Below are 27,517 nucleotides of genomic sequence, written 5' to 3'. Positions count from 1 at the left end.
GTGTTTGGAAAAACTAAATCTTTTTATACCAACACCTGAGGGCCAAAATTCTGGTTTGTACATCTCGTCTTTTTTAGCTATTGGAGCTGTTAAGACAAATCTCTTCAGGCTGTTCTCTTCTGATGGAATTTCTTTTACCATAATTGTTTGTTTATCAAATCCTTCTTTCGTTATTATATAATCTTCGATCATATTGGTAGTTGTATTTCTGTTTACTCTGTATATGTATAGCCAAACTTTCCTTTCTTGTCCAGAAAATCCTTTACTTTGTTGTCCAGTTCCAATATTCTTTTCAGGGTTTTTGAATCGTCTTTTCCTACCACGATTGACTTCCACGAAATCCTCTTCTTGGTTTCGTCCTGTATTTCGGTGCTTTGTGATTTTAGCAATGTTTTCCTTTCCATAACCCGTTGTTGTTGTTTGTTTATCGTCCAAGAATGACATATCATCGGAGTTCTGTGGTCTGGGCGATTTGAGGTTTGCTGGTGCTGCCATCTTCTGAACAGTAGCAGAAGTAACCTTAGCATAGGAAGAGGTTTCTTTATCATTTTCTTGGGCTTTTTCAGTTCTGTCATTGTGAATTAGAATTGGTGATACTTTTTTCTGAATGTTTACTTGCGTTTTTGCTGATTTTTGACTTTTTCCTTCCATATATTGTACTTTTTCCAGTAATAAACCATTATTTTGTTTCAAGATGTTGTTTTTATCTCTTGTCTCTTCTAGTAATTCTTGTAAATATTTAAGTTGCAAAATTAAATTATCAGTTTTCTCTGCACTTCTTGGATTTTCTTGTTGTTGTTTTCCTTGTTTATTTATAATTTCATTTAGTTGAATTTTCTTCCTGAATTCTTCAACGAAGTTAATCAATATTCCATTTGTCACATATTCAGGTAATGTAGCACTCATTATCAAATCTACGAGTTCATTTTTCCGTAATTTATTTAGCTCGGCTGCCACGACATCCGCACTTTCCGACATCTTGACAATAGATCTATATATATGCGGATAAGCCACAAACCCTTGACCATTTGGAAGACAACATTCGCCGTGATATTGCCGATATATGGCCACAAATGTAGGAAAAAGTAATCGAAAATTGGACGTCTAAATTGGACTACATCCGAGCCAGCCGTGGCGGTCATATGCCAGAAATCATATTTAAAATGTAATGCCACAAGATTGTCCTGCGGATAAATAAAATTCATGTCAATCGAATAATCCATCGTTGTTTTTTTGCAATTTAAAGTTCTATAGCTCTAAAAAAAACAGAAAAACACTGTATCAATATAGTGCTATAAAGCACTATATTGATACAGTGTTTTTCAATAAGAGGTTTTTTTTTATATAAAAATAGTATATTTTAAAACAATTTGCAGAAAGGGCTCCTATTCCAATACGAATGTGAAATTCGAACGCATGAATGTTGGAAGTGCCTTCTGCACCGGTATTAGACGATATTTTCTCTACTTCAGTCAAGTTTTGTGGAATATTGTCGAAATTCAATGCATAATTCAGATTATACATCCTAGTGACTTTTGTATTGTATCTTGGCAGTTGGTGTGACTGTTACGAAAATTGACAGATTACATCAGAAATTGAGTCATAATAATTTTTTTTGGCCAAATTTTTATTCTCCTTTAATATATTTTAATTTTTAATTCATCCCTTCACCCCATTTGTACACTTTAGTATTCTGCATATAGCGTGATATTCCCCATTCCTGTAGAGCAAACTATTTCAAGCAATGCAATGATGCCAAATTTTCCCGTCGGCTTGGGTCATTCCGATTATTCATAATATTATCAAGGGCATGGGAAATCATCCCTGATGAAACAAAAATGGGGTTCATAATAAAAGACATGAAATTTCGAATGTAGCACGTGTCTGTCATAGTTGAGCAAACATAGATGGTGTGTACTTAACATCAATTTCGACAAGCTATATGGACATTATCCTAAAAGGAGGAAGAATGGACATTAGTGACATATGCCAATTCTTTTAACAGACGGATTCAATCAATTATTACTTGAATGGGACATTTAAATGAATCGAATTAGTTTGCTATTAGGGAAATAAAACTGGGAAAGAAGAAAATTGTACAATCAACTTACAATAAAACTTCTGAAGGCCTTTATTGAAACTACAATTTCTATTTATTAGGAAACCGTATTTATTTAGTTTTTTAATATATATTTGAAGATGCCATCACATCCATAAATCATCCAATCGATTCTCCACCTGAAAAAAAAAATCAGTTTTACAAATTATTTCATCATTGTTTTATATATTTTTTTGTACATTGACGATGCTTAACATAGGTGTATGTATTAAAGCAAATAAAGTATTAATAATAATAATGAAAATCATATTGAAATTATACAGGATGTATTCAAAGAATGTTTATGAAGTGTCATTTCAAAAATATAAGATGCTGAAAATGAAATATAATTTGCGGAAAATTAAAATAATTTCAAAACGGATAACGATTTATTGTGATATCTTCATTGTAATATAATTTAAAAATTAATGGTATATTCGGCCATTTGCAGATGTCGTTTTCCTTCGTTAATACTGTTAATAGCATTTCTTCCTCACCCAATGAAATAAGCATTCATTGATTTCGATCAAAATGAAACCTCTTATAGGAAAACCCTAGAGTAAATTGAGTACGAAGCTTTTTCGAATATATTTTTGAATCTCTGGGTAGGGTGACTTCCAGAGTCACAATTCTAACAAGTGAATGGAAGTCCGTATCTGATCATCTTAGTCAGGTGGTTACGAGCCTCTATCTTTAATAATCTATAGGACGAAATGAACACGTGTTCAACACAATGCTAGCTGTACGGTCACGTTTATAAGCATGAAACACAAATGTCTAATAACAATTATCGTTATTAATCACATAATCCTTTTCACTCATTCATTTATACCCTAACGTGATTCAATTTAGAAGTGAATAGCTGAGGTTGTCCAACTCATTTCCTCAAGGATATTATAACATTCAGATCCAAAAAATAAACGTAGAATAGAAAAATACATATGAATATACAATAAAATCCAATGTCTTACATTTGAAATAACAAAGTCGACTTTGAATTCTCAGAAGAAAGCAGAACATTTCGCATAAAGCAAAGAGTAACAAACAACGATTTTCTATATAATTTATTGCAGATGAAATGGAAGAAAATAGTCATCTCAGTTCCAGAACATAGATTGTTTAAATGAAATTAATTTCACGGCATTCAGACAATTTTTCATCTCTAGAAAAAGTACCTCGTCGAGCGGGACTCGAACCCGCAACCTCCGAATAACTAGTTCGATGCTCAAACCACTAAGCAACCGAGGAAGCTGAAGATTCTCCGCAATGAGGAACCACTAATCCCAGAATCTTCAGCTTCCTCGGTGGCTTAGTGGTTTGAGCATCGAACTAGTTATTCGGAGGTTGCGGGTTCGAGACCCGCTCGAGGAGGTACCTTTACCAGAGTCGAAAAATTGTCTGAATGCCGTGAAATTAATTTAATTTATTAACACACAGACGTTAAATCATTTTTCACGTATAGATTGTTTATCTCTGAGAAACCAAGGGGGCCAAGACTTTTGAAGATGTATGTATTATGCAAAGGAAACATTTGAAATCCGAAATCCAGTAGGCACAATTTTAGAGGGTATACTTAATGGATGCAGGGTGTTTTTTTTTCGAAGTATATAAGTTTAAGTTGGGCAATACTGTTCAAGATGGCGACCGATTTAACAGCTGTCAAGTGATTTATTCTCAGTTTGGTTTGGCGATTTATCATGAATAGACTCACGCCTGAACAACGCTTGCAAATAGTGCAATTTTATTTCGAAAATAATGGTTCTGTGCAGAATACGTATCGCGCACTACGTCCATTTTATTTTGTTTATCGATGAAGCGTACTTCTAGTTGAATGGCTACGTCAACAAACAAAACTGCCGCATTTGGAGTGAAGCTAACCCTCAAGTGTAGGTCGAAACACCGTTACATCCAGAAAAACTGACTGTTTGGTGCGCTTTATGGGCTGGTGGAATCATTGGTCCGTACTTCTTCAAAAACGATGTTGGCCAGAACGTTACAGTCAATGGTGATCGGTATAGAGCCATGATTACTAACTTTTTCATTCCTGAATTGAACAACCATGATGTCCAGGAGCTGTGGTTCCACCAAGACGGCGCAACATGTCACACAGCTCGTGCCACAATCGATTCATTGAAAGACACGTTTGGTGACCGCCTAATTTCACGTTTTGGACCTGTGAATTGGCCTCCAAGATCTTGTGATTTAACACCGCTAGACTACTTTCTGTGGGGCTATGTAAAGTCTTTGGTCTATGCGGATAAGCCACAAACCCTTGACCATTTGGAAGACAACATTCGCCGTGTTATTGCCGATATACGGCCACAAATGTTGGAAAAAGTCATCGAAAATTGGACTACATCCGAGCCAGCCGAGGCGGTCATATGCCAGAAATCATATTTAAATTGTAATGCCACAAGATTATCTTGCGGATAAATGAAATTCATGTCAATCGAATAATCCATCGTTGTTTTATTGCAATTTAAAGTTCTATAGCTCTAAAAAAAAACACCCTTTACAACCGATACTCAAATAAATATTGAATCTAACCGTCATTATAGGTCTCATCAAATCGATAAATTATAATGAAATCGATGTCAGCCAAGCCAGCTTTCCCGAATCAAATCAAATCGCAGATAGATATACCTATATATGTATATACGATTACAACCACCGGCCTAATAACGGTTAACAGAATTTAATGGACATTAATATTTGTATATTCCAGACTGGCCTCCCTGTTGTGAAATCGATACTTGGCGAGGACGTAGGAGACAAAAGACGTCGACAATGGCTTGTGTCACTCTCAGGCCCAACGAGCACTATTGTGATTATGACTGGCGATTATGCGGAAAACACTATTAATGAACAACGTTGTTGTACTCGTTGTTCTTTTGCGAACATCTCGTCAAGGTGAGAACAATGCCGTAGCCACGGGATGGGTTTCCAATTACGCAGCAGTTTACGGAAATTAGTCGATATCGTGCCTGACGATTTGTTTTCGATTACGCCTGGGTTTTGAACCGAATATTGGGATAGGCATCGGAGCTGCTCGGTGAGTTTTTGTTGCCTTAACGACATTTGACAGTTTTGAAAACCTTACTTATAGATTTCAGAATACGATTTTAAAGGGTGCTTTTTTAAAGCTATAGAACTTTAAATGGCAATAAAACAACGATGGATTATTCGATTGACATGAATTTTATTCATCCGCAAGATAATATTGTGGCATTATATTTCAAATATAATTTCTGGCATATGACCGCCACGGCTGGCTCGGATGTAGTCCAATCTGGACGTCCAATTTTCGATGATTTTTTCCAACATTTGTAGCCGTATATCGGCAATAACACGGCGAATGTTGTCTTCCAAAAGGTCAATGGTTTGTGGCTTATCCGCATAGACCAATGACTCTACATAGCCCCACGGAAAGTAGTTTAGCGGTGTTAAATCACAAGATCTTGGAGGCCAATTTACAGGTCCAAAACGTGAAATTAGGCGGTCACCAAACGTGTCTTTCAATAAATCGATTGTGGCACGAGCTGTGTGACATGTTGCGCCGTCTTGTTGGAACCACAGCTCCTGGACATCTTGGTTGTTCAATTCAGGAATGAAAAAGTTAGTAATCATGGCTCTATACCGATCACCATTGACTGTAACGTTCTGGCCATCATCGTTTTTGAAGAAGTACGGACCAATGATTCCACCAGCCCATAAAACGCACCAAACAGTCAGTTTTTCTGGATGTGACGGTGTATCGACATACAATTGAGGATTAGCTTCACTCCAAATGCGGCAGTTTTGTTTGTTGACGTAGCCATTCAACCAGAAGTGCGCTTCATCGCTAAACAAAATGAAATGGACGTAGTGTGCGATACGTATTCCGCACAGAACCATTATTTTCGAAATAAAATTGCACTATTTACAAGCGTTGTTTAGGCGTGAGTCTATTCATGATGAATTGCCAAACCAAACTGAGAATAAATCACTTGACATCTGTTAAATCGGTTGCCATCTTGAACAGTAATGCCAACTTAAAGTTATATACCTCGGAAAAACACCCGTTGTATGCAAAATGGCGAATGCGCGAGAACGTTCAACATTTTCAAGGTGCATGTCGAAATGAAAGTAAACCAAGGCCGTAGTTATAAAAAAAAATTCAGGGGAGCGGAGGGGTGTGTTCCAAGATTATGGAACAAAGTAGATAACCAATTCTATTATCCGATTTCATGCATTGCGCTCGAGAAATACACAATTTCTTATAGATCATAGTAAATTATTCGAGAACTAATCAAGATGACTTTAGGAAATTTACACTAAACGTATAAATTGATAATTTGAAGCATTTTATCAAAACTTGCCTACAACATTTCTCATCATTAGCACAATTCATTCACCGTAACACTTGCATATCACCAATCCGAAACTTGCACCAAACAGTTGCATTTTGAGGATTGAGAGGCTTTTCAACAATCATTGGATTTTCCGAGGCCCAAATGGCCAAATTAACGTTTCCTCCGAAGTGAAAATGCTTCACGACGATCCAAAGTGTTTTAGTTTCGCGAACGGTGACTACAAAATTTTCACCATTTTTTAAATGAAATTCAACCATTTCAGTACATTTTTGTAACGTGTATCGTTCCATTTTCAGTAATGGCATGGTTTTAACTTGTCAAATGTCAAAAGATGACAGCTTCAAAAGTGACAGCTGCCCAGATAGCGTCCAAATCAAAAGGAAACCTCTCATTGGAAAACCCTCTACAGCTCCAAGCAGAAAAAGTCGACTTTAAGCGAGAGCAACGAATCCAGCATCCACATTTTCCCCATTCGACAAATTGATCCAAAAAAACGTATCCTTGGAAACCCCGTCCAGCATCCCCAGGTAATGAAATCAGCCTCCTCTCCCTCTCCCGCGAGTGTCCGTCGCATCCGGCGTCCCGGTAGGTTCTGAGATCGACGCGCCGCGACGCGCTCTTGTTTTAGCTCATTGGGTCCGAGCGGACGCCCGACCGGCGTCGCAATCGATACCGTCGCTTTCCGACCAATCGGCGAGCGTTGCGAACCGGCCTTCTTTTGTCTCGCGGCCCTCGGAACAATGGAGGATCGACGTGTCGTTTCTGTGTTTGTTGCGATACACACACACAACACGTGAGTCTGCACGACTTGGGAACTATTCGTTCGATTGACCCAATAATCTGGAAACTCGATTCGACTGATCGAGAGTTGAATTCGAGTTTTTTTTAGGGACACGTGTACGTTCCATGCGGGAAGGACTGTACTAAGTGAAAAAAGTTGTTCTCTAATTCTGTGGAAAATCCGTTCATTTTGGCATACATTGTAGGTCATAATCATGCTGGACTATCTCTCAGATTTCATGGTTATATCTCATTATTATTTGTTGATTGTAAAATGTAACTCGAAGACAGTCGTCACTTTTGTAAATCTGAATATAAACTTTACAAGAGTGACGACTGTTTTTGAGTTATATTATGTAGTGATTAGAAGAGAGAACCAATTCAAAAGTCCAAACTTGGGATCGAAATGTCGACAATTCAATAAGAATTCTAAAGTCACAAACCCATTATTCAATCAATTCAGTCTAAGGGTACGAAGAACACAATTATGGCATTATTATATGTTGGTACTCGTAGTTATCTATTTATCTGTCAAATTTGTGATACAGAAAACAGTTCTGTCAATCTAAATTTTTCAGTTGGAATTTTTTATTGAAATATTCCACTAATTTCAATAAAATTCAGCCAATTAGAGAAATAATGTGTAATACTCGTACAGAAGGCTCATTCTAATAAATGGTGTATTTTTTTAGAGCTATAGAACTTTAAATTGCAATCAAAAAACGATGGATTATTCGATTGACATGAATTTTATTTATCCGCAAGATAATCTTGTGGCATTACATTTCAAATATGATTTCTGGCATATGACCGCCACGGCTGGCTCGGATGTAGTCCAATCTGGATGACTTTTTCCAACATTTGTGGCCGTATATCGGCAATAACACGGCGAATGTTGTCTTCCAAATGGTCGAGGGTTTGTGGCTTATCCACATAGACCAATGACTTTACATAGCCCCACAGAAAGTAGTCTAGCGGTGTTAAATCACAAGATCTTGGAGGCCAATTCACAGGTCCAAAACGTGAAATTAGGCGGTCACCAAACGTGTCTTTCAATAAATCGATTGTGGCACGAGCTGTGTGACTTGTTGCGCCGTCTTGTTGGAATCACAGGTTCTGGACATCATGGTTGTTCAATTCTGGAATGATAAAGTTAGTAATCATGGATCTATACCGATCCCCATTGACTGTAACGTTCTGGCCATCATCGTTTTTGAAGAAGTACGGACCAATGATTCCACCAGCACATAAAGCGCACCAAACAGTCAGTTTTTCTGGATATAACGGTGTTTCGACATACACTTGGGGATTAGCTTCACTCCAAATGCGGCAGTTTTGTTTGTTGACGTAGCCATTCAACCAAAAGTGCGCTTCATCGCTAAACAAAATAAAATGGACGTAGTGCGCGATACGAATTTTGAACTCCTCGAATGAAAACGAATGAATGAATGAAAACCTTCTGCACAAGTATTATGAATAATTATTCGAGGTGTTTTCTCTTCATACAGCATGCGTCAAGATTAAGACGGATTACCACCATGTGGCTTTTCGCGTATCAGTCAAACATTAGGTACCCTTCTGGCGCTCCTGCGATGACCAAACTTTGTACGGTAGGCGAAGTTGTACAATCACTTTATCTTCTTTCTCTTTACGAACCACATAAGTAGAAGGCAGCACTGTACGACGCGACGGTCGATTATTCTTATCACAAAATTATAGTTTTACCCCTTTTGTAATGATTCATCAGGGTTCTGTAAATATGGCTATTTGAAGATTTCTATCAATTCGCTGGAGATGAGAATTTGCATTTGGACAGAAGAACGGTCTGAGCTTAGCACTTAATACTCAGAAAGTTTTGTTTTGTTGAAGTATCAGCGAAATTCCTGCATTAAGGGCAAAAAGATATACAGGTGAAACTTTAAAAAAATTCTGACCATTAAGTTCTATGGTCAGTCCGTCCCTGGCGGTCTTGGAGACTTATGAGGAAGGTGTTGGCAACAAATTATTGCTCATATTTCTTTTGGCTCAAATTTAAATTCAAAACGGTGTTTTGTCCGGGTCACTACACTATTTCGTAAACATAAAAATCCAACTTCTATATGAAGTGTCGAACAGATCTTAATAAAACAAAACAGCACAAAAAAATTCAGCTTATTTATACTAAAGCATGAAAAAACAAGATATCACACTTTATAACAAAGTAGTAACGGTAAATAATTATATCAATCGTAATCGTAAAAAATCCAACCTAATAAAACAAAACAGCAGAACAAAAAAAATATGTTCCGCTGAAAACATTTGGCATTTAATAGTAACTAGTTTCTAATACAAAATTGTAGGAATTTTCCATATGTTGAATGTGAAATATCCGCTTCCAAATAATTTGAAAGCGGTGATAGTGTTGTGTTTGTTGTTTCGAAGAATCAAGGATGAAATACGAAATTGCGGCCAGCAAACTGGGCCGAATTGCTGCCCCTCAAACGATCGCTCGAAAGCTATTGACTTCACGTCAATACTTTCCTCACTTTTTCATCCCGAAAGTAATAACAAAGCTTCCTCCTCCTTCTTTAACATCCCAAGTAGAATGATTTCACAATTTTTATTATCGAAATACATACAAAATCAAATATTCCACACACATAACCAAGAGATCTTCGTGACAACCAGGCGAAACCCACGTCCAGCAGACCATCAGCTAATATCCCGTCCGCATAAAAGTATGTAGTCTAATAATTCTATCGTATAGGGGGCAGGAGCGTCGATCCTGCAGCAGATCGGGGGCGGCGTCCATTGTTCGCAGCCTCATTCCGATCCGTCCACCCGCCCGGTTTAATTGAAATCGCGGGAGGATCTCCTTCTCTCCTCCCGCCAGACAGACGATTTGATCCTAAAAAGAGAGGATGTCATTTCGGCGGCCGAAATAAGTTGAATACACCGGGGAACCCCCTTTTTAATATCCGTCTCTCCTCCGCAAAGGACACTGACTTATGGATTAATTGATTATGGGGAGACCGGCGGAGAGAGAGGATCGGATTTATTGGATTGCTATTCCGGGCCCGCTTGTCCGCACTCTCTGCGGTCCGATCTAATCCCGCACTTGGGGATGCTTTAAGGTTAGCCTGTCACCGGTTCACCTAATGAATTGGATTTCGGTTTGTCGTTGGATGAATTCGGAGGGAAAAATTCTAAGAGATGTTTCTATTAGGGATTGTTTGAACTGTTTTCTCGTAAAGGTGCATACTGAAGGTTGTCCCAAAATTAAGGCAATATTTAATTTTGCCGCCATATAACGGGTGTTTTTTTTCGAGGTATACAACTTTAAGTTGGCATTACTGTTCAAGATGCCGACCGATTTAACAGCTGTCAAGTGATTTATTCTCAGTTTGGTTTGGCAATTTATCATGAATAGACTCACGCCTGAACAACGCTTGCAAATAGTGCAATTTTATTTCGAGAATAATGGTTCTGTGCGGAATACGTATCGCGCACTACGTCCATTTTATTTTGTTTAGCGATGAAGCGCACTTCTGGTTAAATGGCTACGTCAACAAACAAAACTGCCGCATTTGGAGTGAAGCTAATCCTCAAGTCTATGTCGAAACACCGTTACATCCAGAAAAACTGACTGTTTGGTGCGCTTTATGGGCTGGTGGAATCATTGGTCCGTACTTCTTCAAAAACGATGATGGCCAGAACGTTACAGTCAATGGTGATCGGTATAGAGCCATTATTACTAACTTTTTCATTCCTGAATTGAACAACCATGATGTCCAGGAGCTGTGGTTTCAACAAGACGACGCAACATGTCGCACAGCTCGTGCCACAATCGATTTATTGAAAGACACGTTTGGTGACTGCCTAATTTCACGTTTTGGACCTGTGAATTGGCCTCCAAGATCTTGTGATTTAACACCTCTAGTCTACTTTCTGTGGGGCCATGTAAAGTCATTGGTCTATGCGGATAAGCCACAAACCCTTGACCATTTGGAAGACAACATTCGCCGTATTATTGCCGATATACGGCCACAAATGTTGGAAAAAGCCATCGAAAATTGGACGTCCAGATTGGACTACATCCGAGCCAGCCGTGGCGGTCATATGCCAGAAATCATATATAAAATGTAATGCCACAAGATTATCTTGCGGATAAATAAAATTCATGTCAGCTCTAAAAAAAACACCCTTTAGCAAGGTCAGAATATACAAGACTTTTGCGTTAGGCCAATGATGACGTATGGTATTGAAACAACGACCGAAAATGCCGAAACCAAGAAACAGCTAGGAACAACTGAGATGAGAGTGCTGAGACATATAGCAGGCTATTCATTACTCGACCATAAGAGAAATAAAGAGATTAGAGATATCTGCGGGATACAAGATGTGGTGAGATGGGCAAGGATAAGGCGCAGATATTGGAGAGACCATGAGGATAGGATGCCTGCCAACTGACTACCCAAAATAGCAAAAACGGAAAGGCCTAACACCGCAAGACTTTCAGGAAGACCACCAAAGCACTGGTATGAGACCTCTGCATCCCAGGAATGAGGAGTATTAGGGAAACACAGGACTTTGTTCTGAAGTATGAAGAAAAAGAAGAAGAGAAGATTTTATTTTTATCTCAACAAGCCCACAACCAAGCGTACAATAAAGGAGGAGATTAACTTTGCATCAACGAAATTCAGCAACATTTATGCTGAATGGAAAATGTTAACAAACGATTGCATATGTGTATGCAAAGCCGTGGAGGCCATCTATTGCAAAACGGCGGAAGCAAAGTTGTACAACTAATGTAATCATTGAGTTGTCTCTGGTTGTGTATTCCTCGGTGTTTTTAACACGAATTGGAAAATATCGAATGATATGTATCCCAATAATTCCACCCTAAACGGCCTAAACCACAGCCTCCCCCGATGTAATCAACACAAAATCATCAAAGTTCCATAACCGAGAGAACTTTCTAAGACGACGAAAAACTTCGAAACCACCCCTATAGGCGCAATGCCAAGTCGACCACCTCAAGATCCTACGTATCATCCCCCCGTCATTAATTTTCAAAACCGACCACCCTCTCCGCCCCTCTTTGCCCGCGTAGTGCCCATCTCCGAAATCCCGCGCGCCATTCTAATCAACCCTCCAGCGCCGCACTCGCCCACCCGTGCAATATTTATATTCCGACAGTGATTGACAGCAACGGACCGAATTATATTCGATAAAACCGCCGCCGCCGCCGCGGTTGAAACTGTGGCCTGTGATGTTCCGTCCCTCTCCCCGTGACGCGCCGATGCCCCCGCGGGCGGGGCGGGGGCGCATCAGCCGCTCGTTATTTCGCCGGCGGGATCCGCTCTCTATGTAAGAGAGGTTTACCGGCGCGATCGGGGGGCCCCCCCTTTAGCTCGAGTTATCGAAACCGCTCGGCTGACTTGTCAAAGAGGGCCCTCGACGTTTTTCTCGCGTCGGATCTCGGATCCGATTCCCGAGTAATCGGCCGAACGGGGTTTTTCTGGCGATTGGTTTGGACAGGGTCATCGGGGAATCTATACGAACGTGTTTATGTTTCATATGTTTCATCTCCGCTAAACGGGTGATTTTTTGCATCCTCGAAAAAGGCATTGTAGTATAAGTAAAGATAGAAACATAAAAGTCGACGCTAAACACACTGACGTTTTGGAGCACTGGTTTCCTCATAAGCGAATATACCAGCACAACTTGACGCTGGTTGACGGCAACCGTCAGCTACCGATTTGGTGGATCCAGATTTTCGACGATTGTCGAGGTCATTCACGAGTTAAATCAAAGCTTGCTCATGAAATATTTAAAAAATCTATCGGCATCCTCTGTTTTCTCTAATAATAATTCTACAAGAGTATGGAATACATCACATTCTTCCATATGCCGAAAGGTTTCGTGTACCGTGTTTTTGGTTGAATCGATCAACTGTAATTCTATTAAATTGGGATAATGAAACACCGGATTTCTTAACTAATATATTGAATTTGGCTATACATGTTATGTGTTTACAAGGTGACATCTACGAGCGTACTGAATATGATACCCCGATTTCCTGGGGATGTTAAGTGTCGCTTTGGATTTTGCATACCAAAGCGCAATCCAAGTCCCTGATTGGTCCACGTCTTCGTTCCTTGTCCTAAGATGTGGTTTCAGCATGACCATATGGTCATGGATGCTCTTGATCTATTTTTAGCCTTCGCTGTACCTGCTGGGGTTGCTTTTCTGACCTAAATGCGTCTCTCTGAATATTCAACTGCCCGTAAAGTTTGCGTGAAATTCACTTGACGCAACATACCGAATATTTTCTGTTGGGACATTGTAGTAAAATAGCTACTGCTGTTTCCTTTAACACTTCATCATACCTATCAGAAGAACTGCTGTACATTTTAATTAATATGTACTGTTTGTATGATTATTTAAATAATCTATATAATATATTATTCTCCCTCTGTACCGCGAAGCGAACAAAAGTGAATTGACGCGTCGCATGCAGATGATGCGACAATCATCAATAGATCCAAAAGAGATTGCAGTATGGGCCTGATATCAGAAGAAGCTTGGAGGATTGGCTTGGAGCAAACCAACTGGAAATAAACACGAACAAAACAAAATTTGTCTGTTTACCGAGATCTTCAACTCTCAGTGCTCCCAATTTGCCGACGATACCAAATTATTCGGTAACCCCAACGTGGCAGCTCATCTGATTCAGGAAGACATGGAGAAATTGAACCATTGGTGCCGGGATTGGAGGTTGGAGGTCTGAACTACGAGAAGTGTGTTGTTCGACACTTGGGTGCTCGCAATCCCCGTCGTCAGTACTATATAAACAACAACCCCATCGCTACTTGTAGTAGTCATGCTGACCTCGGTGTAATTGTGTCAGAGAGTCTAAGCTGGTCCGACCACATTCTTCAGGCGGTAAACAAGGCCAAAAGAACTTTATTTATGGTTCAGAATGCTTTTGGTAGATGTTATCCCTCCACCTGTGCTATCCTTTACAAACTTTACGTGAGACCCATACTGGAGTTTGCTGGCCCTGTGTGGAGTCCATCGTTGAGTAGAGACTCGGCATTGTTGGAGAGCGTCCAGCGATGGGCAACTCGTTTGCCCTACGGCATCTTACGTCCCAGTTATGTTGAAAGACTGTCCATCATGAATCTGTCCACGTTTGATGACAGGAGGCTGCGTGGTGATCTCATCATAACGTGCTCTCCACAACTTTTTTGGAGTTGACCTCAGTGGTCTCTTCAAGTTGAACCTGGACGACCGTCTGCGAGGTCACGCTTTCAAGCTGAGGAAGGAAAGTTTCAAAACATCCCAAAGACAGTTCTTCATCACAAACCGCGTGTTTACCGTTTGGAACTCTTTACCTTCATCGGTGGTGAACTCAGTTTCTGTGAACTCTTTCAAAAACAACTATGACACCTAGTTTCGTCGCGAGTGAGTGCTACTTGTGGAGCTGTGAATTACTTTTTCTTTTGTAATGCATTTTTTTTAAGTTTCGGTGTATTTTTTCATATATTTCAATTTTTGTGAGTTTATAGGCTTGGCCTCAACTCTTTACCTTGTAATAATAATAATAATAAAAACCCCCGAGTTCTGACTGTTTGTTGTTCACAATAGATGGTCTGCTTTCCTGGAGAGAACATATTGAATTATCATGTGGTAGACTTTCGACAGCTATTTTTATGGTGCGTAAAATAAACCAAATAGTTGGACAACAAGCATATCATTATATGGGGAAGTTCATCAGAAGAAGGCAGCAGAAGAAGGCGCTGAAGGCCATAGCTGTGGTACCTCTTGGCACAAACTGTAGGAATCTATTAAAAAAATATGACGCCTTACAATCACTTGCTGTTACGTCTGCGCTTGAGTATTTCGTATTCACCAAAATAAGGATAGTTTGATAAGAGGAAAGGCTGTTCACCAACACTGCACAAGAATGTCATCCCACCTGATTCTGCCTGAACACCCTTTCACAAAATTACAAAATTTATGACGATACTTTGGAATCAGACTCTACATTACGGTTCCCACAGACCTAAGATATGGAAAAAAAGATAAGAAAGATCCTTCAAAAAATTTCGTCTCAAACTCCCACAGAATTTTTAGCTCACAAATTCTGCATTTTTATTATAATGTGAATATGGTTTTATGTGCTACGACTAGGTGAAATTTATAATTTGTACTATATTTCGAAATTCTTGAAATTATCCTAGTAAACAAACCACGTATTTCTAGGATTATTTTCAACAACTCCTCGAGCGAGAGGAAACACAGACCTTCAACGATTTTCACATATAAAATCAATATTTCACTTTTGCTATATTATTTCTACGACAATTGTTTCGTCATACTAAGATTTCTTCAGTATTCAGTAATACTCACCTGAAGAACTCATGGTAAGAAGGAACAATTGTCGTAGAATTGAAAGAGCGCAAGTAAAATATTATTTTTATATGAAACGTATATTATTCAAAAGTATGATCATTGGAAATAATAAACCGAAATTAATCATATCCCTCTCTTGGGATTGGTACCTGGAAATGAAACATTCTAATGATGAGCAATTGAGCACACACTCGATCGGGTTAAAAAAAAATATAAAAAAGTAGGTACGTCATTAACTGAAGGAAGAACATACGAACAACAGCTAATCAAGGGCGACACCTCCAGCCGTGGCCACAATCTGTTATCGGAAATATCTATCTAAATAACCAGGGAACTAACATAGGAGGTTCCACGCAGCGGCAAATAATTTTGATGAGTTCTGGTTACGGTCAGATTACAGGTAGGTGTGAAACTCCAACCTTCTGGCGGTGACTCTGCAGTTTGCTGAGCTGGTATCAATTAAAATCGACGACAGCTGTACCAGGAACCTATCGAGGAATCGATAGCACTGCTAGGCACTGTTGGAATCGAAAGAAAATTGATGGAAATTTTCCAGTAATAAATTGGGGAACATGTTACTCGTAAATGTAATGAAGCAATTTTGGAAACGTCCAAAAGAATATCTTGTAGGTATATCATTCAATAATCAATATTTCGCGGTTTTGCGATGTTGCGAATAGATGGCGCTGAGTGATGAATTCAACTATGAGCTTCGGATTGGAATTAACACTACCATGTATTGGAAGTTGCAAGTCTGAAACTTCCATCAACAATTGCTCTTGGTACAAAGTTGACAGCCTCTTCTCATACGCCAACGCTTCTTGGAGGTAATTTATGGAGACGTGTATTGTCTTGCTGAAAAAGGATGCTTGATCGCCCTCTGGATGAGGCAGTAAGGTTTATAGTTGTAGGACATAATCAACATAACAGATAGATCGTAGCTTACATCAAATGAAGAGCAATTGCTCTGAAACTTCATAATAAGTCTCATGTATATGCCTTCCATTTTTCCACATGAATATTAATTAATCTACATATTCGAAGCAGCCAAATGAAGAAATGAGTCGTGCCGAAAGAAAGCTCATTCCCTGGATTGAATCATAACGAATCCATGCATCATAAAATTATAACTACCACCTGACGTGATGACGTTGAAATAATAGTTCTTCATTATAATACACTCGTTGACATTAATTGCTACCTCCTGCCTACCGTTGGAAGTGACTATTGAGAAATGCCCCACGTAAAAAATATTCCAGATAATAATCGCGGTTTGTGTCAACAGCGCTAGATTGATTCTGGGTCGACACGCATGAAGTGTGGTCGAGATTTGAAGCTCTGATTTTGCGCCGTGGAATTAGCATTTACCGAAATTGGTTTTAGCGATATTATGCAAATAAGGCTGTTATCGAGGAAGATTTTCAACCTCATTTTTTATGTTGATATAACCGATAAGTAGGCACCGGAAAGGAAACATTTCTTTCTGTTCCACACAGTGGTTTGGATCGCCTTTTCTGAATTCAGAATTATTCGATTGCTGAGGAGCTTTTGCGAGCTTGTTTGTATTGGTAACAATATTACACCCAGCAGGAATAATTCCTTCAATTTGAGGTTTTATCTGAACTGGAGTCCCACAGGGATCTGTATTTGGTATCATTATTTTCCCAGTATAAGCGAATGAGATGAATAAAAAAATACATGCCTGAAGAAGGATCTTTGTTGCTATACTCGCTACTATTGCAATTTAAATATATTCTTTTCAGAAAGAGCAATACAAAAATAGTCAACTACAAACAATAAAGCATGTGTACATAAATCTCAGTATAAGCAGAAGAAATGTGAACAAGGCATCATACATTTCAACGTATGATACAAGAGCATAGTTAAAAACCTCAGCAAAAACTCTGTCTCCCGTATAGGTGTAGTGACTGGTTTGGGAATTTGTTGTTTATATGTTTATATTATAACTTAAAAAACTATACAACAAACTGTAGTACATGCAGAATGGAGAGGAAGCGAGTCCTTCACCCTGCTGATCGCATAAAATGAGATACCTAATGCATATACAGGGTGTTTCCTAAACATGCGGCAAAAATTCAGGGGGTTGTTCCTTGGACTATTTTAAGCATGTTTTGTCCTTGGATGATTTTTGAAAAACCTCTTTGTTTCGAAGATACAGGGCGAACAACATTTTTCATATTTTTAAAATTAATAATAGTTTGAATAAAAATGCGTACCGCACTGTGTTTACTAAGTAGGTAAAATTTATTTTTAAATTTGTTTAACAACATTCCAATTACTAAAAACGGCCAGTTTTTTGACTAAAAATTGATAAGTGCAGATGGTAAAGGAATACAGATTAAACACGGTTTTCATTTGAATTCGTTTTGTGATGTATTAGCAATTAACATTTCATCTTTGACTATTATGAATCGCTATACAAACACCGAGATGACTGACATGCATTTCATTTATGGACTTGCTGATGGAAATTCATTAAAAGCTAGGAGGTTGTACATTGAACGATTTCCTGGGCGTAATATTCCTGACAGAAAATTGTTTCAAAATATTCATCAAGGTCAACTTAATAAGAAATGATCCTGGTGTTTTTGAAAGGGTTCGACAGTCAATGAGGAGAAGATTGGATGCTTGTATGCTGGCTAGAGGTGGTCATTTTCAACAGTTTTTGTAGGTTGAGTTGAATTTTCATGTAATTTTTCATAATAAAATGTTATTATCTGAAATTTTGTTTCCCCTATATCTTCGAAACAAATAGGTTTTTCAAAAATCATCAAAGGACAAAATATTCTTAGAATAGTCCAAGGAACAACCCCCTGAATTTTTGCCGCATGTTTAGGAAACACCCTGTATATTGCAGACCGCCTCAACCTGTCCATCCAATCTAAGTGAGCAATCCAAGAGAATTCCAAAAATTTAACCTATTCGCCGGATGTTATATGCTCACCAAAACATTCAACCTTCAGTCGTTCCCCAGTAGTTTTTCTAATACGAAAATAAAGATATCACGTTTTCTTGATGTTGAGTATCAGTGCATTGGAGCAACATCAACATCCAAACCTACTAATCAGTTCATTGCACAATCTGCTGAGCCCCCTAGGACTCTGTGCCATTGATGTGTCATCAGCAAATATGACCAATTTTACCTCCAGATCACGACCTATATGATCCAGAAAATCATTCACAAAAACAAGAAATAAAAGCGGTCCCAGAACAGAGCCCTGCAGAACCCCCAGTAACAATTTATTTTTATTTGAATTCGACAACTATTCACAAGTGGTCAATGGTTTCTTCTACCCCACACTAAAATTGTAGGCTTTCAATAGAATGTTACTTGAAGAGCATACTATTGCAATGACCATTACCATTCCTGAGTTAATTCAAAATACATCAACTTTTCCTAGGAAGATTGAAACCTGGAACTTTCTCTGATGGGTCAACTATTATACTCTTGTTGAAGCCATTACAAGAACTCCATTCCTAACGCCAAATGTTCTTGTCACTTTCATTAGATTTCATTAATCCATAAAGGTTTGCGTGACTTTAATCTGGCAGTTCAAGTATCTGAGAGGTAAGATACAATAGCCCTTTGTTGAAAACATTACAAGAACTCCATTCGGAACATCAAATTTCATTGACACTTTCATTAATTTGAAGGCTCTTATTAAAGCATAAAGGTTTACGTGGCTCTAATCTGGCAGATCTAGTATCTGTGGGGTAATATACTATTACAAATTAGTTCGGGTAGAAATTGAATTCATACCAAGATTTCTTGATTTTACTGCAAACCGTCTACGAATATGAGGCGAAAGTGTATGTGGCATTGGTAATCAATTTAAAGGTGTGGATCTAATACTTCTATTAATACTTCTCATAAAAACTAAGCTGTTCATCAATTTTATAAACATGAGCACCATTGAACCGAACAGAACAACAGTATTCGGCAGCAGAAAAAACCAAAGCTTCCGTACGAAGAGTACTGCCATCAGCACTTATTTTCGAAGGATATGATTCCTCGCTTTAATGATAATACGTTGGACCTAAAGATAAACAGAAAATGTATTATTTTTTCGCTGACAACAGTCGATCAACCGCAATTTTTTGCTTTGAAGATCTAATTTGGGGACTCTGTGATGATGAGTATATTCAGATCTATTGGAAAATAAAAACCAAACTAACAGTGAATCGATTAATTGGGTATCTAGAAATGATCAACTTTCCTGTTCATTTCCCATGTTTTTTCCCAATTTAACCGCTAATTTCCGAAGAATCGCAGACACGACATCATCACTCGCAACTCCCATCTCGAAAGAGCCATAAATAAAAAGCACGACCTTTCACTAATTCCATTAAGAGCAACGCCCGATAGTTCTATCGATAGGTATCGCAAAGCTCGCCTTAAATTAAAATAAGTGCCATAGATGCCGCCCCCTGCCGGTAATTACTCGTTGAGAACCGACCGTACGCGATGACGTTGAGAACTTCACAGATGACGCCTCACGTCTTGCGCTTTTGTTTTTTAATTCGGTAATTAATGAAAGGCAGCGGGAAGGTGCTGAAATTTCGTGTTAGAAAACCATCCGGGGCTCTGTAAGCGTGACCGATGCCTGATGGATTCTCTTGGCCGGTATATGCGTGCCATGGGATGTTAATGGCTGTGTCTGAACAACGCCAGGATGCTTGTTACCTAATAAGTAATTGGTTGTGTTAAATTAAGTTTCAATTAAAATACGAACTGAGAGATCATATCTCGATCGAGCCGAACATATCTCTGTTTGTAAGGCCACTGAGAGATTTACTCTGCGATAACTTGCTGACCGTCAGGTGATTTCAATGGCTATCGCTTGGAGAAGTTCTGGATATTGATATGGAAGGAAGAGATATAGTATTGAAGAATTCTAGAACCAATGATCTTAGGGAATAATAAAGAGTTTTCCAATAAGAGGTTTCATTTGGAATATCTCACTATCTGGGCAGCTGTCGCATTTGAAGCTGTAATTTTTTCACATTCGACAAATTGAAACTATGAAATAACTAAAAATGGATACATGCTCCTAGTGTCATCCGTTGTTTCACGACGTTTGACGTGCTCGAAGATTGTTTTCAGAATTTCTGATATATTTAGGAACTTATTCATCTCAATATATTTCGAGTTTATATCAAACTCGATATCAATATTATGTCGCATAGTGAATATGGGACATAAGAACTTTTTTCTTTGTGGAGAAACTCACGAATTGAGTGAAATATCGTTTATCTGATGTGTTTTCATTTCCGCGCGCTTCTTGTCAAATTTGATAGTTCATGTTGGGGACAAAATTCAATTACTGAAAATGAGATATGCTTCCTCTATCTATGTTTATGACTTTGAGGTAACACGTAATAATGGTCTTGAGAAATAGACTTGTCAAATAAATCTAAACAACACAATGCAAAGCACAAAAAGCTTCCGTGCAGATGGAAATCATAATTTTTGTTGAATTCTTAGCAATGTGTTTTTCTATTATTTCCGGAAAAATCAGATGTCCTTATGATATTACTCACGAAAAAACCAATCGATTGAAAATCCGATTTTGCGGACGACGATACTTGTTTTCGTCTTCGATTGCATTTACTGATAGGTTCCCAATTAAGCCCGGCAAAGGATTTCAGATGGCCTGTGCTCCACTTCAGAAGATGAATAAATTAAATCACGGGGTTCTTTGTGATCGCGAAAATCTTCGTTAGTTCAAAGGCCCTTTCAACCCTTTGAACCTAAGTCTTGGATATTTATGCCGGAAATGTAATGAAGTAATGAGTATTTCATTCGAGTACGATTAATTACTGGATTTTTCACGGAGTTCTTGCGATAGTTGTGAGAGGGCCTTTAAGTTCCGGCTCTGGGCTCATCCAACAAAAACATGATTTCTTGTGAGGGGGGGGGGGAGGAAATTAGTTCAGTCGAGTTTTTGAGGTTCATTTCTTTCAATGCTTTTGGTTTTGGTCTTGGCTTATTATTTACGAAAACAAACTTCAGGGAAAATATTCTGAGACCTTAGCGTTTAAGTTTTGGCAGACGAAGAATGTAAGAAAGAAAAAGGAAATAATAGTACAAATTTTCCTCAATGCTATTTCTATCTGTGAGTACATCTCGAAATCTTGAAATATATAAAATAATAAAACTCACGATTTTTTGAACTTTTCCAAGAACTCTAAATGCCTTCTGCTACCACCAAATAGGCAATTAGATTTTTTGATTGCAATTAAATGCAATGAGTGGTAATGGTTCATCACAAGACTGCTCAGAATTGGAGTATAGTATGACATAACGTTACATGTTAAGGATGATTCTACTAAAAAAGTGAATAATTAGGATGACAGGTTTTCTTTATGATCATTAATTTCAAAAGAGTGTTGCATCAGAAGTTGTGATGTGGCACAGTTGGAAAACCTACACCCTGACAAATAATTTTTTTAGCTTGCACATACTGTCAGCTCCTGAGAAGTCTTATAAGAGGCCTAACTCAGTTGGGTTGAACACATTAAACAAACATTTAATATTTTGAAAACAGAATGGAAACGAACCAATAAAAATATACAACAGTTAGTGACAGTTTGAAAACATGATTTTGATACATAACTAAATATTTTTTCATCTACTGCTTGGTTCTGAAGATGTTTCTGAACATTACAGGATTTTCGCTTTCATGTCTTCAGAAAATAATGAAAAAAGAACAACCTAATACTCTTCGGTTACCTGATCTACTAACAATATTGTCATGAGCAACCTTGTGCTATTTCATGTAAATTTGATGGAACTTCTGTTTCATGTTGTTAAGAAAACCCTATCATTACATTTGAAATTTCGGAGTAAAATGAACAACAATGAACTTCTGACTAAACGCCCCCTATCGAAAGCAGCAAAAACAAATTTATCATGAGTATATTTTTTTCTCAATCAACAAGATGTTGTCCCTCAAACGAGATATAATTTACTCAAAAATGTTGAGCCAAATTGAAGTTACAGACATTTCAATCAGTCAGATTTCTCCCTTTCCCCTACCCTTATTTGATGTCGTAAAAAGTGACAATTCAAATAGATAGAGAATTTTCCAAGGATTACAGTGATGATATTTTTTCTTCAACTTTGTATGAATCATTTTCGTATAAAATTCATTTTTCTACTCGACTATAGCTATTACGCCCCCTAGCGGTAGAGGTATGAACTTCAAAACAATTTCCAGTGTGTTTTCTTGTATACTTTAGTGGTAAAAATGATGAGTGGATCCTGAGATATAACCGCTTACCTCGCTTATTTGCCCACCCTGTACATTGATTTAAAGTGAAACTTCTTATTAGAAAACCATTTATAGATAAATGTTTCAGTGAAAAACCACCTACAATTATCCCATCAATATTTTCTTCCTACATTTACGATGAGACTAAAACATTAGGTACTTTTAAGATTTTTGTCATCGTAAGGATCATCAATATCAACGCCGCACTTATAGCATTCATAAACGTTTCCAAATTGTCCCTTCCGTTAGCCAAGTATGAATTACCTCCCTTTTGGCGAAACAATTGCGGTCATTTTTAATTATACGAAAATTCTTCGATCGTAATTGCTTAAACGCCTACAGGTGCCCATCAGGAGCCGTCTCTGGATTCCGCTACAGAAACAAGACGAATAGTTTGTTGCACCTTGTTAATAATGCTGACTTTGCATATATCCGTGCGTTTTTTGTGAACCGCTCTCTACAACAGGCACGTTTCAGTAACACCATCGAGAACGGTGCGCATATGGTGTACATGACTAAAAATTTACTGCTGTTTACTTCTTCTTCTTCACTGGTCTGGGACTTGAATCTTCATCGATAATGTAATGACGATTTTCAGGATATCATTAATATTGATCATTTTCAAGGTGTATTTTATTATTATTATTATTAGTATTATATTCAATAAATCTGTAACTATGTTTTATATAGCTTACTGTTTCTTGTTATTATTGAATATTTTAATTCATTACTTTGATATCTAGCAGATGAAATGCAAACAGGCACCATACATTTCAACGTATAAAACCTTAGCAAAAACTCTGATTCCCCGTATAGGTGCAGTGACTGGTTTGTGTATTTGTTTACAGAATAAACTGACATATTGATATTGAAGGGCTTCCTCTTCATCTCCATCCTTTCACTTCACCAACAATTGACGACTTTATGAAGAAATCTAGAATCAAAAAAGAAAAGAAACACAAAGTAGTAATAAATGTTAGTTCCCATTATAAATGATGTTTTTTTTAGAGCTATAGAACTTTAAATTGTAATAAAACAACGATGGATTATTCGATTGACATGAATTTTATTTATCCGCAGGATAATTTTGTGGCATTACATTTTGAATATGATTTTTGGCATATGACCGCCACGGCTGGCTCGGATGTAGTCCAATCTGGCCGTCCAATTTTCGATGATTTTTTTCCAACATTTGTGGCCGTATATCGGCAATAACACGGCGAATGTTGTCTTCCAAATGGTCAAGGTTTTGTGGCTTATCCGCATAGACCAATGACTTTACATAGCCCCACAGAAAGTAGTCTAGCGGTGTTAAATCACAAGATCTTGGAGGCCAATTCACAGGTCCAAAACGTGAAATTAGGCGGTCACCAAACGTGTCTTTCAATAAATCGATTGTGGCACGAGCTGTGTGACATGTTGCGCCGTCTTGTTGGAACCACAGCTCCTGGACATCATGGTTGTTTTTTCCAGGAATGAAAAAGTTAGTAATCATGGCTCTATACCGATCACCATTGACTGTAACGTTCTGGCCATCATCGTTTTTGAAGAAGTACGGACCAATGATTTAACCAGCCCATAAAGCGCACCAAAGAGTCAGTTTTTCTGGATGTAACGGTGAGTCGACATACACTTGAGGATTAGCTTCACTCCAAATGCGGCAGTTTTGTTTGTTGACGAAGCCATTCAACCAGAAGTGGGCTTTATCGCTAAACAAAATAAAATAGACGTAGTGCGCGATACGTATTCCGCACAGAACCATTATTTTCGAAATGAAATTGCACTATTTGCGAGCGTTGTTCAGGCGTGAGTCTATTCACGATGAATTGCCAAACTGAACTGAGAATAAATCACTTGACAACTGTTAAATCGGTCGCCATCTTGAACAGTAATGCCAACTTAAAGTTATATACCTCGAAAAAAAACACCCGTTATTTATTTGAAGTTAGCGACCCATTCTAAAGAAGAATCTGAAACTGAATGGATAACATCATGAAATTCATAAATTGGATAAATCTTCACCAAGTTTTCTATGGTTTCTTCAATGCCATAGTAACATTGTAGTCTTCCAATAGAATGCCATTTGAAAATCATACTTTTGCTATAACCATGACCAGTCCTAAGTAAATTTGAAGTAAAACACATGTTCCTAGGAAGATTGAAACCTAGAACTTTCTCTGAAGGATCAGCGATTATATTCTTTTTGAAAATATTACAAGAACTCCATTTCGAACGCCAAATATCCTTGTCACTTTCATCAGATTCAAGGCAGGTATTAATCCATTAAGATTTGAGTGACTTTAATCTGGCAGTTCAAGTATCTGGAAGGTATCATACAATTGGAAATAAATTCTGGTAGAAATGTCATTTTTTCTGAGGTTTCTTGACTGTGACCTCTCTACGAATATGAGGCGGAAGTATATGTGGTAGCACTAGTGACCAATGTAAAGTTGTAGACTCGGGTGTAGATCTAATAGTTCCTAAGATAATTCTCATGGAAACGTTAAGTAACAATTTTATGAACATGAGCACTGTTGTACCAAACAGAACAACAGTAGTCAGCAGCAGGAAAAACCAAGGCCAAAGCTGCAGTACGAAGAGTGCTGGCATCAGCACCCCATGAAGAACACATGGAAGGCATCATCTTCATGGGAATCACTTTCAGATTGATTTTGGATGGAAGTTTTATTTTTTAACTGTGATGATACGTCAAACTATAGGTACCGATATAAATGACAAACGGTGGCATTTTTCTTTCAAGCAAATATGACTTCGATAACATATCAAAAGCAGATCTTCCTCATTGGCAAACTTGTATCTTTTGAAACCGCTTCGAACTGTATATTCCAAACGAGGACTCTCAACGAGCAACTACCATAACTCAAACGATTCATTTACCTCCCGTTTAGACAAAAGAAGAATGCCGGACAACTGTTCACCGCAGCTCCGCATTAATACGAAATAGAACACATTAGCGCAAAAAAAAAACCGAAACCCGACAGGTAGTAGGTAGATACGCATACTATGTCATCCGGTATATATATATTTTATACCGTTCACGAATATGATTTCTCGTTTTCGCATAAATAACGGCTTTGTCCGGCCTGTTCGTCCGAGGCTGTTTCGGGCCGTGTGCTGCCATAAGCGGGTAACCAAACAAGGCGAAGAGGTTATTAATTCCGATGAGGTAAAAACGGGGACGAAGAAGAGCTGCGCCCCGGCACGTAACCGAACAAGTGGACAACAATGACAATTGCCGGTCGTAATGGAGGCGGCGATGGTCATCTGCATTAACGAGGCGTCGGAGGGAGTACGCCCGTACGAAGATTTACGGTTGTCACATTACGCGACGGGATCCGCGGATGGGGCCTGCACTTTAGCGCTGAAAAAGCCCCCGATAAATTTATACGCGATAAATTACCGGACGTTTAGTAGGTATGTGGTGATTGTTCGTTTCAGATGGCTAGTTTGCATCGGAACATCCTGTGTAGGTACTGGTCAGAAGGTGGTCTCTGATCCAGAGCTCCTTTTGGAGGCTGCGGAGTTGACCAATATTCCTTATTGGAGAAATTCCTTGTTTACGAAATAATATAATATATTGAGAGCCCGACACCGAAGGTGGAGGGCTTTCTCCAAAAATGAAAATGACCGAATGCAGTTTTTCAGGTTATTCCTGCACCCTTTCAATCTAAACAGAAATGTTCCTTAATCGTCCGACAAGATCGATATGTTTTTCTCTAATTCTTAAATGGACCCTTCGTTGCTAAAATAAAACTCTACTTTCAAGCTATCTTATTGTTTCAGATATCTTGAGAGACGACGGACAAGCCTGCATAGCAGCCAATATTTTCATATGGAGGATATTCCGATGGATGTTTATTTCATCATAAAGAGGAAGGTATGTCAATAACGATTTAGTTTATTCATAAGGTTCCATTGCACGATATGAACATATCGATACTTGTCACCAATAATACTGAAAATGCAACAACAGCAATAATAATCTGAATAGGCCACAGAAGGTATAGAATGTTTTTGCAGAACTATAGTAATGGGTGTTTTTTGTTAGAGCTATAGAACTTTGAATTGCAATAAAAAAACGATGGATTATTCGATTGACATGAATTTTATTTATCCGCAAGATAATCTTGTGGCATTACATTTTAAATATGATATCTGGCATATGACCGCCACGGCTGGCTCGGATGTAGTCCAATCTGGACGTCCAATTTTCGATTACTTTTTCGAACATTTGTGGCCGTATATCGGCAATAACACGGCGAATGTTGTCTTCCAAACGGTCAAGGGTTTGTGGCTTATCCGCATAGACCAATGACTTTACATAGCCCCACAGAAAGTAGTCTAGCGGTGTTAAATCACAAGATCTTGGAGGCTAATTCACAGTTCCAAAACGTGAAATTGGGCGGTCACCAAACGTGTCTTTCAAAAAATCGATTGTAGCACGAGCTGTGTGACATGTTGCGCCGTCTTGTTGGAACCACAGCTCCTGGACATCATGGTTGTTAAATTCAGGAATGAAAAAGTTAGTAATCATGGCTCTATACCGATCACCACTGTAACGTTCTGGCCAT

Source organism: Harmonia axyridis, chromosome 4, assembly GCF_914767665.1.
Source record: "Harmonia axyridis chromosome 4, icHarAxyr1.1, whole genome shotgun sequence".
Taxonomy (NCBI): domain Eukaryota; kingdom Metazoa; phylum Arthropoda; class Insecta; order Coleoptera; family Coccinellidae; genus Harmonia; species Harmonia axyridis.
The sequence above is the reverse complement of the archived record's forward strand: the minus strand, read 5'-3'. Positions refer to the sequence as shown.